Source organism: Heterocephalus glaber, unplaced genomic scaffold (genome assembly GCF_053883595.1).
Source record: "Heterocephalus glaber isolate CG9 unplaced genomic scaffold, H.glaber_assembly_v1.0 deba00000347, whole genome shotgun sequence".
Taxonomy (NCBI): domain Eukaryota; kingdom Metazoa; phylum Chordata; class Mammalia; order Rodentia; family Bathyergidae; genus Heterocephalus; species Heterocephalus glaber.
The window spans coordinates 62,245,092-62,265,212 of record NW_028258143.1 but is presented as its reverse complement, the minus strand read 5'-3'; the positions used below and the strand labels follow the sequence as shown (position 1 = coordinate 62,265,212).

At 37.8% G+C, this 20,121-nt stretch overlaps 1 non-coding gene across 1 annotated transcript; it reads right to left on the bottom strand.

The window, feature by feature from the left end:
* Window positions 1–7,186: 7,186 nt before the first annotated feature.
* Window positions 7,187–7,293, bottom strand: LOC147829989 (U6 spliceosomal RNA). Its single transcript, XR_015447513.1, has one exon. It is a non-coding gene; the product is annotated as a U6 spliceosomal RNA (small nuclear RNA).
* Between the last annotated feature and the right edge of the window lie 12,828 nt (window positions 7,294–20,121).

Here is a 20,121-nt window from a genome sequence, read left to right as displayed (position 1 = left end):
ATTTTAATCATAGTGCACATATTCAAGGAAAGTATCTGTAAAAACAAAAAACAACCCTGAAATGTATATTTGGGATTCTAATCAGGCAACTGAAGACAAGAAACCTCAGGTACCCTGCTTTAGGTGGCTCGCTCCCCCAGAGGATGGAGTCGCGCCCTGGCTGATGGGTGTACAGATTTGTATACAGTGTCTTTTTCACAGAACCCTCTGGCGTGCATAAGGATCACTGTGCACACACTGGGCAACTGCTTCTGTAGGTAAGGTCCGTGGAGTAAATATTCAACAGGCCATAACTTGAGTCTCTTGCCTTTATTACATGCAAATTTTGAATTGTGTGTCCAGTGATTTGGGTTTTACTTTGTATTTGCAGGGTTTTCCATTAAGAATAATTAATGCCCCTCTTACGGAACGCTGCTATTTGTACCTCAACAAATGCAAATTTTTCTCTTGTTTGCCCTACACTCTTTTGGTAAATGGAGAAGTTGGTTTCTTTTTTCATTGACGGTACTATTTCTTATTGTTTAAATTGGATCATCTGTCGCCTCATGAAGCTTTAAATTATTATTTTGAGTTTCTCCCAGATGAAGCACTCCTCTCACCTTTGTTTGGATTCATGCCCCTGCCAGCCTGCATCCAATGTCTTGTCCTCTCCAACACGATTGTCCATTGCACCTTGTAGTGGAATCTGTATATCATCTTGCCCACCTAGAAAGTCTGGATGCTTACACGAATACATTTTATAATATACACAAATAAAATAAATTTAAAACTTTTTAAAAATTTTTAAACTAAAATAAAAAGATCCTACATGACGATCAAGTTGATTTCATTCAAGGATGCAAGGATGCTTCACATATGTAAATCAATAAACATTATACAGCCAGTAAACAGAATAAAGGATTTAAAAAGTGAAATGATTGTGCCGGGGATTTAGCTCAGTGGCGTTGCACCTGCCTCAAAAGCACAAGGTCCTGAGATCGATCCCCGGTACCAAAAAGAAAAAAAGGAAATGATCATCTCAATATATGCAGAAAAGGTCTTTGACAAATTTCAACATCCCTTCATGATAAAACTAGGTATAGAGGATCTTGCCTCAACATAATGAAGACTACATTTGACAAACTCATAGCCAAGATCATACTGAATGGGGAAAAAATGAAAGCAATTCCTTAAAAATCAGGAAGAATGGCATCTACTCTCACCACTTATTCAATACAATACTTGAAATTTTAGTCAGAGTAATGAAACCAAAAAAATAAAAAAGGCTACAAATAAAAAAGGAAAAAGTCAAATTATCTTTACTTGCAGATATGATGCTACAGCTAGAAGACCTTAAAGATCCACTAGAAAACTCAGATCTGATAAATTCAGCAAAGCAGCAATGTACAGAAAAATCAGTTGCTTCTCTATAGACCAAAAATGAACTCACTGAGAAAGAAATTAGAAAACAATCCCATTCACAATAGCCTCAGAAATTAAAATGAAACACCTAAAAATAAATATAACCAAGGAGGTGAAATATCTCTACAACAAAAGTTATAAAACACTGAAGTTATTGAAGACACTGGAAGATGGAAGGACCTCCATCATGGATCAGCAGAATTAATATCATTAAAACGCCATGTTGCTGGGCCAGGGATTTAGCTCAGTGGTGCCACCACCTGCTGCACAAGCACAAGGTCCTGAGTTCGATCCCCATTACCAAAACAAAAAAACAAAAACAAAAACAAAATCATGGTACCAAAAGTGATTTAGAAATTCAATACAACCCCCATCAAAATACCAGTGACATCCTTCACAAACTAATCAAAATAATCCTAGAATTAATACATAAGTATGAAAAGCCACAAATACCCAAGTGATCTTCAGCAAAAAGAGCAATGCTGAAAAAAAATAAATAAAAATAAAAATAAAAAAAAGAGCAATGCTGGATAACACAATACTTAATTTCAAATTACATTACAGAGCCATAGAAACAAAAGCAGCATGGCATGACATAAAAACATAGAGACCAATGGACTAGAATACAGGACCAGAAATAAATCCACACAGCTACCAACATATAATTCTTGATTATAGGAACCAGCCTATAAGCTGAGCTCAAACCTGACCAAGGGGTGATGAAGATGAAAAATAGAGACACAGAAACAAATTAAAATCTGGGGGGCCAGAGGGCTCATGTCCCCCTTCAACATAAAGCCCCAAGGAACTGGTGCACCTTGGCTTTATTCACTCAGACACAGGCACAAGCAATTAGAGAACAGGATTCATCTGTCTCTCACCCTGCATGGTACTTCAGGTAAACAGCTTAACGTCAGGTGTTTTCACTTCTCCCTGAAGCGTGTTAGCAAGCTTACATGCCCTCTTCGCAGTGCTCACTGAAGAGGCCAATTAGGCCTCATTCTTCCCATGTGACCTTCACACTTGACAAAGATGCCAAAACATACTTTAGAAAAGACTGAATTTTTACAAATAATGTGGGGAAACTGGTTATCCACATGTAGAAGACCGAAACTAGATCCCTGTCTCTTAATTCACACAAAATCAAGTCAAAGTAGATCAAAGACCATAATACAAGATGTGAAACTGAAACTACAAGAAAACATGGGGAAACTTTCTTTTTTTGGTACTGGGGATCGAAATGAGGACCTTGTGTTTGCAAGGCAGGTGCGGTGCCACTGAGCTCAAAATCCCCAGCCCTGGAAACATTTTGTTTGTTTTTTGGTACTGGGGATCGAACTCGGGTCCTTGTGTTTGCAAGGCAGGCGGCAGAACCACTTAGCTAAATCCCTGACCCACCTGGAAACATTTTGAAATACAGGCAAAGGCAACATTTTCCTGGACAGGACTTCAGCAGCTCAGAAAATAATAGGAGGAATATGAGATTGTATCAAATTTAAAAGTTTCTGCACAGGAAAGGAAATAGCACAGTGAAGAGAGAACTTATCAGATGGAAGAAAATCTTTTGCATCTACTTTTCTGACAGAGGATTAGTATTAAAGAACTCAAGAAACTTAACCAAAGGAACAAGTAATTCAACCAATAAGTGCAAAATAAACTGAACAGATATTTTTTAAAAGAAGTACAAATAACCAATAATTATCTGAAACAGTGTTCAACACCTTTAGCCATCAGGGAAATCCAAATCAAAACTACACTGAGATTCCATCTCAGCCCAGTCAGAGTGGCTATTGTCAAGAACACAAAAATAATAAATACAGGTTAAAGGAATCTTTGTATGTTGTTGGTGAGAAGATAAATTGGTACAATTATCATGGAAATCAGCATGGTGGCTTCTCAAGAACCTAACAATAGAACAGCCATATGACTCAGGAATATCACTTGTCAGCATATAACTAAAGAAACCAAAGTGAGCATACTATAGAGATACTTACATAATCATATTTGTCATGTTACTATTCACAACACCTGAGTTATAGTACTAGCCAAGGTGCCACCCATGGATAAAGAAAATGTGGTATAGGTCCCGTGCCTGCCTCCCAAACGCAAGGTCCTGTGCTCGATCCCCAGTACCGAAAAAAAAAAAAAGATGTGGTATACATGCAAAATGGGTGTCACTCACTTTTGGGGAAATGGTTGAAACTGGGCAGTATCTGGTTAAGAAAATTAAGCCAGACTCAAAAAGAGAAGAATCTCAGTGGAAAAAAATAACATAAAAGTAGAAGGGAAACTATTAAAGAAGAAGAAGGGGGCCAAGGAAAGTGAGAAGCAGATGGAAGAAAGGACAGTGCACAGGTGACTATGATGAAAGTATGTTATACATCATGTAGGAAAAATTTCACAATGAAACCCACTATTCTGCATATTAATATGCATTAATAAAATTATTAGACAAAAAGATGAATAAGCCCTGTAATTCCCACTAATAATAGGAAGTCTACATTTAACAATACCAACAGTAGCTTACTTAACACTGACTGGCACAGTATTTACTACATGCCATGCACTAATAAATGAAGTCAGTAAAGTTGAAAAATACAAAATCAGCATACAAAAGTAAGTTGCATTTCTATACATTAACAAACTGCCTGAAAAGGAGAATAGAAAAGCAATCCCAAGCACCATTAAAAAAAACCCTTAGGAATAAAATACTTAGGCATACTCAGAAACAAAAGAGGTGAACGATTTAATACTGAAAACTAAAAAACACTGATGAAAGAAACATGATACCACAAATGGGAAGACATTCTGTGGTCATAGATTAGAAAACTTCATGTTTTTAGAATGTCTATGCTACCCTAAGTAATCTCCAGATTCAATACAATTAATTCAAAATTTCCAAGTCATCATTTCACAATAATAGAACAAAGAATTCCACAATTCATATGGCAATTCAAAAAGATTACAAATAGCCAATCAATCCTAAGAAATGAACAAAGCTACAGGCATTACACTTCCTGCTTTCAAAATATATATTATGTCCAGGGATTTAGCTCAGTGGTTCCACCGCCTGCCTCAAATATATATTATGAAGCTGTAGTAATCAAAATAGTGTGTTACTGGCATAAAAACAGACCAATAGATTAATGCAATATAATAGAGAGCCTAGAAATAAATCAGAGCATTTTAGTCAACTAATTTTTGACAAGCCTGCCAAAAATACACAATGGGGAAATGACATCACAAATGACATCGGATATGACACCAAAAGCACAGCAGTAAAAGCAAACAAGACTATGGGATTATCAAGCTGAAAAGTTTCTGCACCAAAAAAAAAAAAAAAAAAAAATCACTGGAGTAAAAATGGAAACCTATATAATGACAAAGTATTTGCAAGCCATATACTAATCAGGGGCTAATCTCCAAAGTATAAGAAGAGCTCATAACTTGCTACCAAAAAAAGAAAGAAGAACAAAGAAAAGAAAGCCCAGCAATCCAACAAAAATGGGCCGAGGCCTTGAACATACACATTCCTCCAAATAAGACATACAAATGCCCAGCAAGTACATGAAAAAATATCATCAACTAATACCAGAGTAGTGCAAATTGAAATTGCATTTTGGAATGAGGGATCAACTCAGCCAATTAGCTGAAGGATAGTTATTGTCAAAAAGAGAAAGGGCCGGGGATTTAGCTCAGTGGTTTCGCCGCCTGCTGCGCAAGTGTAAGGACCCCAGTTCGATCTCTGGTACCAAAAAGAAAAAAAGAGAAAGACAAGTAAAGTAAGCAAGTCTTGGTGAAGATCTGGGGCCATCAGAACCCTCACATACTGTTGGTAGGGATGCAAAATGGTGCAGCTGCTAAGGAAACCAGTATGGAAGTTCCTGAAAAATAAAAATAGAATTACTGCATGATCCAGCAATCCCACCTAAACAAAACAAAATTGAAATCAGGATATCAAAGAGATATTAGCACTTTCATGTTCTTTGTAGCACTGAAATTTCCACAATAGTTGATATGGAAAGAATTTAAATGTCCATCAACATATAAATTTTAAAAATGTTGTACGTAGAAACAATAGAATGTATTCAGGGTATTTAGGTTAAAAGCCATGCATTGGTGGCATATACCTGTAATCCTAGCACTCAGGAGGCTGAGGCAAGGAGGATCGCTGTGAGTTCAAGGCCAGCCTGAACTACATAGCAAGACCCCGTCTCAACCTTCTCCCTCAAAAAAGAAAAGAAAAAAAGTCTGTAATAAGTGACAACACAAATGAACCTTCAGGACATTACACTAAATGAAATAAACCACACAAATAACAGTATCAGATAATTCCACTGATATGAGGTATCTAAAATAGTTCGAATTCACAAAATCAAAGAATGGAATTAGCGGTTACCAGAGGTTAGTTGGAGGGGAAAACAGTTACTGATAGACAGATATAAAACTTCAATCACATAAGATGAATAAGCTCTAAACATATGCTGCAAACCTTGTACCTATACTCAGCAATAATGTATTGCATACTTAAACTGTTAAGAAGATACAGCTCATGTTAAGCAGTCTTACAACTCTAAAAGAAACTAAGAAAAACCTCAAATTAAATCTAAATTAAACAGAAGGAATCATGCCACAAATATTAGAGGAGAAATTAATTAAATTGGATACAAAGACAAAGAAAATCTGTGAAACCAATGCAATACACTAAACATAGTTGAAATACCAGAACTTCCTTGAGGCATTAAAGGGCACTAGTGCTCAAACTCTTAACCCTCTTAAAAATTATTAAGACCTCCCCCTCCAAATTCAAAACCCAAGAATACACAGGCACTCATTCCCTTCGCCACCCAGAAGATACTATCATCACATGTGCTGTAGTGTCTGACACACTCCTCTCTACACTCTAAGAACAGAGTGGAAAAGCAAAGAAGGTCTCTATTAGCATGAAAAATGTCTGATTTCACAGTCACCCTGAAAAGTTATCAGTGGCTCTGTTTTTTTGTTTTAATGTAATACACAGATAGTAACACAGAAGATATAAAAACCACTCTTCTTACTTCCATAAACAACAAAAAACAATTCCATAACAAATTAAGAGAGAAACAATGGTTAATGCACTGTGCACCATAATCTTAAAAGAATGGTCAAAATGTTACTCAGAGTACAAGCCATAGACAAAAAAGACTCTCTTACAAAAGAGAAACAAACTGATAATAATACAAAACTTTCTTTTCAGTGAACTAAGAGAAACCAGTGGTACAAATAAAACAAATGGGTGTAAATATTGAAATATTTCTGAAACAATGGAAGAGAATTTGGGGAATTACTTGAACTTCTCCCTACCTCTCATTTCTCTATCCTCTGTTTTGCTCTTTATTTATATATGTATATATTTTGAGTTTCTCATTTAAGAGAAACCATGCAATAGTTAAGCTTGTGTGTCTACTGATGCCTCAAGCCTTTCTTTATGGCAGAGTAGTATTCCATTGTGTATAAATACATTTATTTATTCATCTGTTGATGGACATATACACTGTTTCTGAAATCTAGCTATTACAAACGGTGCTGCTAAAAGCATGGATATGCATATATCCCTGTAATCTGATGACTTAAACTCTGCGGGGGAAGATACCTAGAAGAAGGATAACTGGGTCAAATGGAATTTCTATTTTTAGTGTTTCAAGAAATCTCCACGCCGATTTACATTCCCTCCAACAATGTAGAAGAGTTCCTTTTCCCCCACATCCTCATCAGCATTTGTTATTAGATTTTTTATGATAGCCATTGTTTCTGGGGTATGATGAAGAAATTGTGGATTACCCTTGAGCAGGGCCCATGCTAATCCTCTCTGTGTGGTTCCAATGTTAATATATGTGCTGCCGAGATGAGCACCAATGACAAAGGAACTGACCTTCTCTAAAGAACCCTGCAGACTGTCTCACCACAGCTGCCTAGAACATGATGACTGTAGAGAGATGGATTATTGCAGATCAAGTGCCAAAGTCATCTTGGGCTTTCCTTAGTCTCTTTTAATAGCCATTTTCTATCAATCTCTGTATCTGACCTAACATTCTCATGACTACTGGATAACTGTTGGAATGTACAGTTAAGCTTGGCAAACCTGAAGCCTCCACCAACCCTAAAGCTAAGAATGCTATGAGAAAACATCTGAATCCTAACAAGACACTTGCTGGCCTTGCCATAGCCTCCCTACAAGATGTTCCCTATGATGTATTTGGTAAACACAATGATGCATGACTTTCCTTTGCTCTGTGACTTTAAAAGTTCATGTAACCTCTTCCACGGTGGAAGATGTCATTCAGGGCAACCTGAATCTGTCTTCACAGGCCATGGTCACTCATGTTTGGCTCAGAATACACTATTTTATTCCCTTTAGAGCTGAATTATTTCACATTGACACTCCCACCAGGCCCCCGAACTCTAGCATCTGCAGAGGAAGAGCTCCAAAAGCTGAGGGGAACTCATCATATAACACCAGCTCATCTACCCCAACTATATGCCCTTAAAGTCTCTGAGCAAAGTTGCAAGATATATTTCCATGAAGGGAGTCCCAGCATCATTAACACTCTGTGGTACCTGTTATCTGCAGACCAGGAAAGACAGGAAACTGCTGTCATCAAACTGGACTCTGAATTCTGTGAGGACAGCATGTCTGACCTGGTTGATATGATACAATAATGGATAGCAGCACTGAACCATGAATCAGAATGGACTGATATACATAAATATCTTTAGAAGAGTTAATTTATCATGCTATCCCTAGATTGGAATTAAATGGGCAGCCTAATGAAGTCTTATTTGATTTGTAGAAGCAGAATGTTCTCACTCTGACTGGACTAAGTACAATAAAGAATTTAGGTCGCCCAACAAATTCCCAGAGTGATAACCTCTTAACTCCTTTTAAATTCGCTTACTACATTTTACAGGCCTTCAGTTTCCTTGGGTCTCAGTTCTATATAGTACTAACTTTTCTTTCCTAATCATAATATTAATCATTAATGTTTCAAATGTTTTAACTTAAAACAATGACAATGCTGCATTTGGGTTGTGGCATCAGTAGGAATGCAAACTTACTGTTATAATAACAGCATTAAGTTAGTGATTTGATGTCAACAAGTTTTCTTGACACTTGGAAACCCAGTTGCCCTAATGTTTGGCACAATTTATATTGGCTAAGTGAATTTAATCTTAGATAACTTCAGTTTTTTCAGTTTAGGAAGGATTGTGAATGCAGTGTGTCTACAGTGCCCACATTTCACCACGAGGAAAGATTGCATGTTTCCTCTCCAAAGTATGGGAATTTCTTCCTAAAAATGCTTGCTTTGTTAAATTTGTTTTTGGCTTTTTGAGACAGGGTTTCTTTTAGTCTAGACTAGCTTCAAACTCACTATGTAGCCAAGGATAACCTCCAAGTTGTGATCCTCCTATCTCAGTCTCCCAAGTCCTGGAAATATAGGTATGCACCACCATGCCCAGATATGCTTACATATTAGAAGTTCTATCACTTAAATGGGGTTTTTTTTAATTAATGGCCTGTTAATTGAAAAGGAAAGTTGACAGTAACCCGGACTCTGCCTTGTGGTAGTCACTCTTTGAACTTTGCTGAAAAGAATATCCTGAAGATTGTATAAACACTTTCCTAAAACAGCGATATAGTCTGAGCTGGCCTGTGTTGGATCGATAAGCTATAAAGTAAATTCACCCTCCAACCATAATTCTTGACAAACAACCTGCATAAACTTCTCTCTGCACCCTTAAAGGGACCTTCTAAACCATTTCCTAGAAAGACACATCCTGGTTTTTACTGGAATCGGTGCTCCCTGAATTGCTCTGCAATTCTAAATGCTTTTTTTTTCTGAGTTTCTTTGGATAAGATAACATAGAGTTTTGTCAACTTATGTTGATACCTATGTGTACTTTTTACATTATGTATATAGTATATAGTATCTTACACAGTGTGTACAATGTACTGAATATATATATATATGGTTTTGACGAAACTCCTTTTTAAGAACATTTAGAAATTGCAAGGTCCCATTTTTTCATTTTTCTGCATGTTAATAGTTTTCTTTTGTCATATTCTCTATAGTTACACCTTCTTAATCAAGGCTGAAGGAACTTGTCAACCCAGAGCTGAAAGCCATGGCTTCAAATGGAGCTAGATTTTATTGAGGAGCTATTGTATATAAATTTAAGTTACTTACTGATGATTGATTCATAAAACTCATGTGTTGCCACTGCCTCAGGCAGCCAAAGAGTAATGATATGGAAAATACATCCACATTTTAAACACTGGAATATGAGCTTTTTATTCCTAATTTTTAGCAACTTTGGTTTTAAAACAAAGTCATTTGAGGAGGAAAATAAAAAGCAAGTGGAGGATTAGAATTGGGTTCAGATACAGTTCAGGTTTAGCTTGCTACTGATTGGTGTCTTTTTCTCTGTAAGAATTTAACTCTAAATTCATTTAATTTTTCTAGAGCATATTAATTTGAATTTCCTAGAAAATTATATATAGTGATGCTGTAATCCAGAAAGTATAAAGGGCTTTTCAAAATATAGTGTCTAATATCAAGGATATAAACTACTCCACTTTGTACTACTGAAGCTAACAGTTATTTACACTAGATATTGTGAAAACCACTGTAGTCACCACAGAAATTTACATAACAAAGTCTTACCAAGATACTCCTGTTCTCAAAAGTATATAGCAGCATCCTGATTCACTGAATGTATTAGTTACCTATTACTGCCATAAAGGAATACCACAATTAGTGGCTTAAACAGTGCAAATTTATTATCTTACAGTTCCCTGGGTAAGAAATCAGGTTGATTTCCAAAATCAGGAAGTCAGCAAAGATATATTCCTTTTTGAAGATGAAAGGAGAATTCAATTTCCTTGCTCATTCAGGTTATTGGCAGAAGTCAGTTTCTTGCAATTTGCAGCCTGATGTCTCTGTTTCCTATTAGTAGAGAGTCATTCTCATTCTAGAGGCTCTATTGAGGGTCTAGAAGTGGGGTCCATGTTTAGGGCTACTATGATTAAATTAGGCCCACCTGAATAATCCAAGATAATCTCCCCATCTCAAGGTGCATACCCTTAATCAATTCTACACAACCCTTCTTCACCATGTAACAAATCTGCAGATTGTAGGATTTACATCACTGACATATCTGAGGCTATTATTCTGCCTACCATAAAGTATAAAACCAAAGTCCTTATAAAAGTCTAGATTGGAAGATCCTATGTGATTTGCATTTCCACTACCTCTGATTGCTTTTTTTAAACCACTACCACCCTTGCTTATTCAACTCTAGCCTTTTCCGTGGTATTCCTGGAATACACCAGCCAAACTTTTGGCTTTGGCTTTAATGTTCCTGCTGCCTGGAATGTACTTTCCTCCTTCCACTCTGCTAAGCACCCCATCACCCTGAAAATCTTTGTTCAGACCTCAACTCCTCAATAAGGCCTACCATGAGGGGCTTACTTAATAGTCCACCATTTCTGATCATTTCTTTCTCACAGCACCTATAACTCTCTAACTTAATCTATCACTATGATTATTTTCTATTGCTATTCTTTCTCCTGGAATATTAGCTCCACATGAGTGAGGAGCTGTCTTTATTTCTATGATATATCTCAAGGCCCTAGAATATTTTAGGAGCTCAATAAATATTGCCTGAATTGCTGCTCAATGAAGATTTCCAAATACTGACAGATGAAATTACAGGTATATACAATCTATGCTCTTTTCTGCAGGTCATGTAGACTACAGCACAGCTATTTGAAAAACTGAATGGTTATCTCCTTGGATCTTAGTTATTTCTACTTTTTAAATCAATGATATAAATCAATAGTTCCATGTTTCAATTCATCAAGGTCAATATTCCTTTTATTCTATTCAAAAGAAAATTAAAAAAAAAAAAACGATTCACATATCTCTCTGCCCATTATTTCCTAGAAACATTTTTGATCCTTTACAATAAAAGTAAATATGTACAATAAGGCTTAAGTCAAGCCTCAGGAAAATCAGGAAGGAACAAAGATATTAAAAAGACGTCAATATTCCCAAAAGCTTAAATACAGCACTTCATTTTTAAATTTTATTTTATTTTTTTGGTACCAGGAATCGAACTCGGGACCTTGCACTTGTGAGGCAGGCGCTGAGCACTTCATTTTTATCTTAATTTTTTTAAAGCTTCTGTTTTTAGTGTACTCTAAAACCTTTCCATTTTGGACACTTCTGACAAGTCACCACAAGATGGAGGTACATCTGTAGTTTGAAAGATGTTTCTGAAGTACTGGGAACACAATTGCTGCTTTCATTAACAGAAAATCCAACTACTTAAATTCCACTTCAAATTGTATTACAAAAACTGCTTCTGGAAGACTCAACAAGTACTGATAAGAACAACTAGGAAGAGACAGTGTAAATTAATAAAATGTCTTACACTGATTAACCAAGAAACAACCTGATAACTTACGATGTGACCAAAAAGCTCCAAAGAAACCTGTTTCAAGGACACACATGTGTAAATACCGAATAGTTTCTCTAGTGTGAGAAACTGAAAGTGTAAATAAGGACTAAAAGGTATAATAGATAATGAGAAATAGGAAGAAAAGGGGCAAAGGGGAAGGGGAAGGGGAAGTGGGAGGGGAAAGGAAAGAAGGGAATGGAATTAATATGAGAAAATGGAAGAATGGAAACAAAGTCTTTGTAAATGGGGGGGGTGGAGGGGTTGAAGGGAGGGCAGGGGAAGGGGGAAAAAATAAAAACCAAGAGAGTATGTAAAGGTGTAAATTTCCAATGATGAATGTCATTATGTTGTACACCTAAAATGTACCAATAAAAGGATATACAAAAAAAAAAAGAAACCTGTTTCAGGACCCATCTTAGAAAAAGTTCAGTCCTCCCAAGCCTCGCTGCCTCTACCCTAGCACACACTGCAGTGTGGTTTTCCCTAGTTTGCAGAAACCATGAGCTAAAGAACCCATATGTATCCTCAGTCAGAGCTGCCTTTTTGCCCAAGAATGTCCCTATGCTTCAACCTAACAACAAATGCTAACACAAACAAGATATATGAGAAATTTGGCAAACTTTAATGATATTTAAATATTTGCAATTAATAAATGTATCTATTGATGACATTGAGACAGCCCTTTGCATTAAGTTTTAAATTTTATTTTATATGGCCAAAAAGAATTTGACCGTAGTGTTTGTAAATATTTTTAAATGCTTTTAAAGAGTAGTTTTCAGGGCTGGGGATTTAGCTCAGTGGTTCCACTGCCTGCCTCGCCAGTGAAAGGTCCTGAGTTCAATCCCTGGTACCAAAAAAAAAACCAAAAAAAGAGTAGTTTTCAAATACCTTTAAGAAGTCATTTATTCTAGAATTACAACTAGAACCCAGGAAATTCATTGAAAATACTTGTCCCATGCATTTTCAATTCAAATGGTTTAACAATCAACCAAAATGTCAAAGAAAATATGCTACAGTTCCACAACACTGTATTTTTGTATAAAGGGTCTGAGCTTCTGTCCTACTGTTATTAAAAGTGCATGTATATGATGTTAGACATTTAAGTGTTCAGTGTTCTTACCCTCTGTTCCAGTTGCTGTATAACCCAGGGTAATAGACCCTGAAATTTGGCAGTGTAAAATAAGTCATTTCACTATATCTCCCACTCCTGAGAATGAACAATGTAGGCTGGGGAATTCTCTTGCTCCACAGAGTATGGAATGGGTGCTTGGTGAGACTCAGGTAGCTGTGCTGTACTGAAGGGTCTGACAGCCTCACTCACATGCTGGTTGCCTTGGTCAATAGGCTGAGTTAACTGGACTATTCTCCCTCTCCTTGTAACTTCAGGACCTCTCTACATCAATTCTCCCATGGGGTAGTGGGTTTTCTTACATGACAGACCAGGGTGTTAAGACTTGTCAGTCCTTATATGGGTCAAAGCACAGCACCATTTCCACCTTAATATACTTGTCAAAAACCAAACTGAACCAATTCAAAACATCACTGGAGGGGAGAAATAGATGCTGCTTCTCTAGGGGAGGAATGTCAAAAATTAGCAGGCTTCTTAGTCCAACACATGTTTGTTTGTTTTTTAATTAGGCTCAGAGCAAGCATATTAACTAACCTTATCAATGACTTAAGAGTGACAGTTGATGTTTAACAGGTGCTTGGTATGTGCAAGACATGATTCTAAATAATTTATATGTATTAATTTAATCCTAGGAATGCTGTGAAGATGGTCATATTATTATCACCATTTCATTGATGATGGAACCAAGATGTAACAAGATTTTTCCCAGGGGCTGTGGATTTAGCTCAGTGGTTTTGCCGCCTGCTGCGCAAGTGCAAGGACCCAAGTTCAATCCCCAGTACCAAAAAAAAAACAAAAAAAAAAGATTTTGCCCCAAGTGAACAATCAGTAGACAGTCAGGATTTGAAAAGTCTGACTCAAAAATCTATGCTCTTAATCACTATAAAAAAAAAAAACTTTAAGGTTCTGTTTTAATCACTACTTTTAAATTAACCAGTTAGTACTTTGGTTAACTAAGCTGCATAAATTAACAGAATGCTTATGAAATTAATGCAAGGTCACCAAGTCAAGCATTAGTCAGACAGCCACTGTGGAAAGCTATTTAAAACTGTCAAAGGGATTTTCACTCCCAGTTCATTATTTTTTCAATAATCTAGTTTAAAAATTATAAGTTGAAGTAATTTTTATTCAATTTATTTACCTGCAATTAATTTCCAAAGCTGAGTCTATGATACACACATCTTTCCTTAAGATTCAAATATCTTACAAACTCATTAAAAACTCTAACTTGAATCAGCTTTCTAAATTAAGTAGAAATCCCAACCCTCTTCAAGACTGTGTGAGGCTGCAACATCTATTTTACTTCATGAAACTACTGTAAAAATAGAAAATTTGCTGGAAAGTATTGTAGAGATAGAAAATTTATTAGTCATTTGCACATCATCATACCCTAAGTCACAGAGCTACTGACAGTCAATTCCCAGGAAATAAGAGAAAATGGAGACTCACCGTTCCTCATACTATCAAAACATGAACGTATCTGGAAGTATTATGAACAGGAGAGGAAGCATTTAAAGTGCTTGCCATTTAAGTTCCACTGGAAGTTTAAGACATGGATGGATGAGCTAGAAAACACAAGACTGGAAAATCACACTGTCATTTTCTCTCATGTGGGACCAGAGTTGAGTGGATACGAAGGCCTAAGTTGAAAGCTCTCTATGTATCCTCCACTTCAGAATCTACTATGGCTTCAAATGGTAGCCTCTGCAATATTCCTATATGCATACATATGGTAATATTCAAATTTCAATGACAGTCTTCAAGAAATAACCTATACCAAGGAACGATTAGGTCAAGAACATTTGGCCTATTATCAAAGACAATTCCAAGTATATTATAATATTGCCATTTAAATGTGTGTAGAAACTCGATCCCTTATGAATTCAAGTCTGAGTCCTAAGACCCTTTGAAAGAATATGGATAGAAGAAACATTGAAACTGGTTCAAGGCAACCATCTGAAAACACACTTATGTTTCATCTCTTTCCAGATAGTCAAGCTTAATAATGGGAGAAAAATACCAAAATAAATACATATTGCGAAGGACAAAAGGAACAATCAGCACCACATTTCTGTAAGAGAGCGGTAGTGTACACAGACAGGAATACAGAGTACAAAGATGAATGGAACTCAGCAAAAATGGAAGCCGCTCTTCAAAGCAGAACCTTGGAGCCGGGGATTTAGCTCAGTGGTTCCGCCGCCTGCCTCAAAAAGCATAAAGTCCCGAGCTTGATGCCTGGTACCAAAAAAAAAAGGACACAAAGCAGAACCTTGCTGTGCAAAAATTTATTTCCACTCAGCTCCACATCCACCCTTCTTCAACCTGCTTAGTGATAATAGTACATCTGCAGGCTCCATTTCTCCTTTGCAACTACTGTGCTGTAGTTTGATATTGGACTCTGCCAACAGAGGATGCTGAAAAGCACAGGAAGTATGGGAGAGAAATAAACAACTGTTCCTTCTCCCCAAGATCTGCTTTTGATGCAGCTCGGAGTAAATCAAAATGAGGAGAATAATGACAATGGAGATAAAGAAAAGATTCTTTTAAAAGTAGGGAGTGAAACAGCTAGGAAATACCAAACACCAGCTGCCAAATGTGTCACCATTATTAGAATACAACAGAAAAGTAAGTACTATGAAGTCAGAAAGGTTTCACCAGTTTACCTTTCCAAGACGTTCAGGAAAACCAATTTCTCATAAAAATGAACAAGAGCAAAGTATCGAGGTCAAAATATGTAAGTTAGTCTGATGAAAAGAGAATGTCATCTGTATAGACAATGAAAGCATGCCAGAGTCATGCCCTGAAAAGATCAAAACCATAGCCTTCTATTTCAAATGGAGCTGGAAAGACATCAAAAAAAAAAATAACATGAACATGAAAGAATAACATAAATCACCAGTAGAACAACTAAGAAATGAGGTGCAGAATTCAGAACAGAATCAAGTTAGAAATCATTTCAAAAGGAAAACTAAGCTGAAGGAGTGAGACTGAGCAAATACAATACTTAAAAGAATGAGTAAAAAGAATATTGAAAAACTCAGTAAGAAATACACAAAAATATTTAACTCAAGTGTCTCACATACTTTTTCAGTTGTTTGTTTGTTCTGAAACAGGGTTTTGCTATGTAGTTCAGGCAGGCCTTTAACTCATTAGGTAGTTCCCACTCACCTGGAACTTGCAGAGATCCTCCTGCCTCAGCCTCTAGAGTGCCAGGATTACAGGAGTGTGCCACTGCACCAGGCTCCCTCACACATTCCTTATTTTACTAATTTTTCCCTTCCCACTCAAGTAGACAAGAGTACGTACTCTAGGAATTTCAGGACAGTGCTTTTGTTGCTTTTTAATTTATAGATAGTAAAATGTACTTTCTACCACTATCCTTTCCGTGTGCTTCCAAACACTCCTATGTGTCTAAACTTCGGGAATCAAATAATCAAGCTGAAATATGGCTAATTTTTTTACAAGCCTGTTTTGGAAAGAACTCTGTCAAACTAGGAGAGATCATTTGTCTAATTCTTTTATACACGTGCTTTTTCCAGGAAACAAATGTGTACAAGAGAAATAATTTTTCTTAAGGGCACCTCACTACAGTTTAACTATTCAAGTTAGGTAGAAAATTAAGTAGATTACTATTAATGTTAATAACAAACATTATTACAAATTACCAAAAAATTAGAAGATGAGCGCAGGTATAATAGAAGACATACATTAAAATGAACTTTTAAAATCTTTTTAAAAATGTATTGGAAAAAAATGATTAATATTTTAAAAAAGCAAGTAATATCAAAGATATATAGTATGAGCTTCTAAAAGAAAAACAAAACCATTGAATAGGACAAGCAATAAAAACTAATTCAACAAAATTTCCCAAAAATTTTAAAAAAAAATTTTTTAATTATATGTGAAAATTTCTGGCTCTTTAGTCTTAAGGTACAATTAAAAGTTCTCACTCAAGTTCTCAGCTACTATATATTTTAGAATGCTAACCCACGATAACTAAGACATAACATAGTTAAGTAAAATTATTTAATTTTAATATTTTTTTTGGTACCAGGGATTGAACTCAGGTCCTTGGCGCTTACAAGGCAGGCGGCAGAACCACTGAGCTAAATCCCTGGCCCTAATTTTAATTTTTTAAAAATATGCATTAGGCCCTCGGCCCCTTGCCCTGCCCTGGTGCCCCCCACGGACTCTCTGGGTCCTGGGGACAGGAGCCCCCCAGGCAGCCCCTCCTCCCCCACCGAGCAGCGGATTTCTGTGTCCAGCCCGGGCTGGGGTCACAAGGTGTTTGTGGTGACCCGGGTGGAGAGTCCACTCAAGAGGGCAGAGCCCCCCAGCCTTGCCTCCCCTCCCTCCCCAGCCCTGTCCCCCACCCGTCTTCCCGCCAGCCGAGCCCATTGGCACCCAGGATCTAGGGTCATCTGAGCCGGAGACACCTCAGTCAGGGCCACCATTGCCCAATGGCCTGAAGCCTGAGTTTGCCCTCGCGCTTCCCCCAGAGCCACCACCGGGGCCTGAGGCCAAGGGAGGCAGCTGCGGCCTGGAGCACTAGCTGCGCTGCCCGCAGGATGAGAATGCGCTGGAGGAGCTGCTTCTGGAGGCCAGTCAGGAGGCCGCACAGGAGACACTGTGACACTTTCCTTTTTTCTGATTAGTCTTGGATGAGCTGAGGCCAGAGCCATGAGAATCTGCTCGCCCTCACCCCAGCCCTCCTGAGGCCCAGGATGCCAAGGCCAGGAGCACCCCAAGACCCTGTGCCAGGAACACTACAGCCTCGAGGCAGCGGCGCATCTATTTATGTGTCTGCCACACTCGAGGACTTGGGCTGAGGTGGAGGAGGGAGGAGGGCGAGGAGGCCTCAGGACCGCTCCGGTTCTGCAGAGCCTGCTCGGCCCCGCCTGCTGTGTCGAGGGCAGGTGGACGGTGGCCCCCTTGACCCCACCAGGGACCAGGCAGATGGCATGGGTGGTGGAAGTTCCCAGGATGCCCCAGGTGGGGTGTGGGCCGGGAGGGTGGGGCTGGGTGCAAAGGGTCAGAGCTTTCTTTCTCTTAAGTGCAATAAATCTATCAGGGAGCTGGGGCAGCAGCGGGCGTCGGGGGACCTCGCTGCCCAGACCATTGCGGCTGTGCCCTGGAAGGCACTACAACCTCGGGCGGGCAGGAGGGGGTGACTGTCGGTGCGGCTCTGTTCACACCTTTTCTAATAAAGTGAGGCTGGGATCACCACTTAAAAAAATATATATATGCATTAGGCAAAACAAGCAATTTATATGGGATTAGAGTATCATCACATTTTAACAACATCATTATATGCCAGAATGAAATGGGGTTATATATTATTTATATTTGAGAAAATATAAAACAAGGAAACCACATAAAGCACTACCAATTGTCAAGATTTTTTTTTTGGTACCGGGGATTGAACTCAGGACCTTGAACTTGTGAGGTAGGCGCCAGAACCACTGAGCTAAATCCCCAGCCCATTTTCAAGATTTTTAAAGGGCAAAAGCCTGTCTATATGTACCAATTCAGGAATAATGAAGAATGTTACCAGGGAATTAGTTTCAACAATCAAAATGAAAAGGAAGGGTAAGCATGAGAATTAAACACATGGCTACTTACACAACTGAGAATAGGTAAAGAAAAACTAATGTATTGTAATGTCCAAGCATCCAATGTTAGATATTGTACAACAATAAAAAGAATGTGAGAGAGAAGTGAGAATGGGAAGGATACTCACCCCCCCAAAAAAAGGTTTTAGAAGTTTCCAACAATTACAGCAAGAGGCAGTAGTATCCCTTTTTTCTGTACATAACATGGGAAAAATTGATGATTAATATTACCACTACGTCTTTTTAAAACCAAAATTCTAGAAGATATGACTACAATAAAATTGCTTGCAAAAAAAATAAAAACTAGAATCTTGAAATTTGAGTTCTTTTAGTATGAGCTCATGAAGCTGTTTTTGTTTTGTTTTGGGGAGTGTTTTTTGTTTGGTACCAGGGATTAAACTCAGGACCTTGGACTTGCAAGGCAGGTGTGGTGCCACTGAGCTAAATCCCCAGCCCACATGAAGTATTTTATGATAATCAATTTAGTAGCAGCAAGCAACTCCAAACAGCCAGATTATGAGACTTTTTGAAAAGTCATTTTCCATAAAGGAAAAAAAAAAGGAGCTAAGGCATAGTGGAGACATAGCTGGTTCTAGACTTAGGTATAAAATATATCGTAATAACTACTGTTATACCTGTATCTAGATTTCCTCTTAAAGCCTCATGTAGCCATAGGTGGGGCTTTTCAGAGGTGGCTGGGTCTAGAGTGTGTGATGCTAGGATTAAGTGTATGATGCTGAGATCAAGGGTGTGTGATTACTAAATCAATCCACTGATTTGTTTGGCATAGTTCTGGGTATGGATAATAGGAAGGCCCACCACCCTGGGTGTGAGTGCTACCTGCACTAAGGGCGTGTAGCCTGGACAGAAATACAAAGTACAGAGAGCTGCTGTCATTGCTTGCTGCTTGTCACCTGTTTACTACTTCACTGCTTGCTGCTTTGTTGCCTTCTGCCTACCATGAACTGCTTCTCCTCTGTGATGCCACCCTGCCTTGGAGCCAGCCAACTATGGACTGAACCCCCTACAAACTGTGAGCCAAAATAAATCTTTCCTCCATTAACTTTGGGTGTCAGGTATTTTGTCTCAGCAATGAGAAAAGTAAATAAGACAACTACGGAACACTTTTGTCATGACAATGAAGAAAACTATCAAAACTACCACAGTCCAGTTGAAAGAACTCAGGTCTTAACCTGAGGCAACAAAGAGGCTCCCAAAACACAGGATCATTTGAGCTTCAATGCTTATACTATAATGAGCAGAAATCATAAAATATACTTAATTCCAAGAGTTCATAAGGAAACAAAAATTATATCACCTCTAGAGAATCTATTAACTTAAAAAGTGGCAAGTAGATGTTTTGCTTTTTCTCCATGAATCATAGCACTGCATAACAAAATACCAGAGATAATATCATTTCATAAAGACACATTTATCAAATAAAAATAAAATTAAACTATCACCTTTTGGTAAATCAGA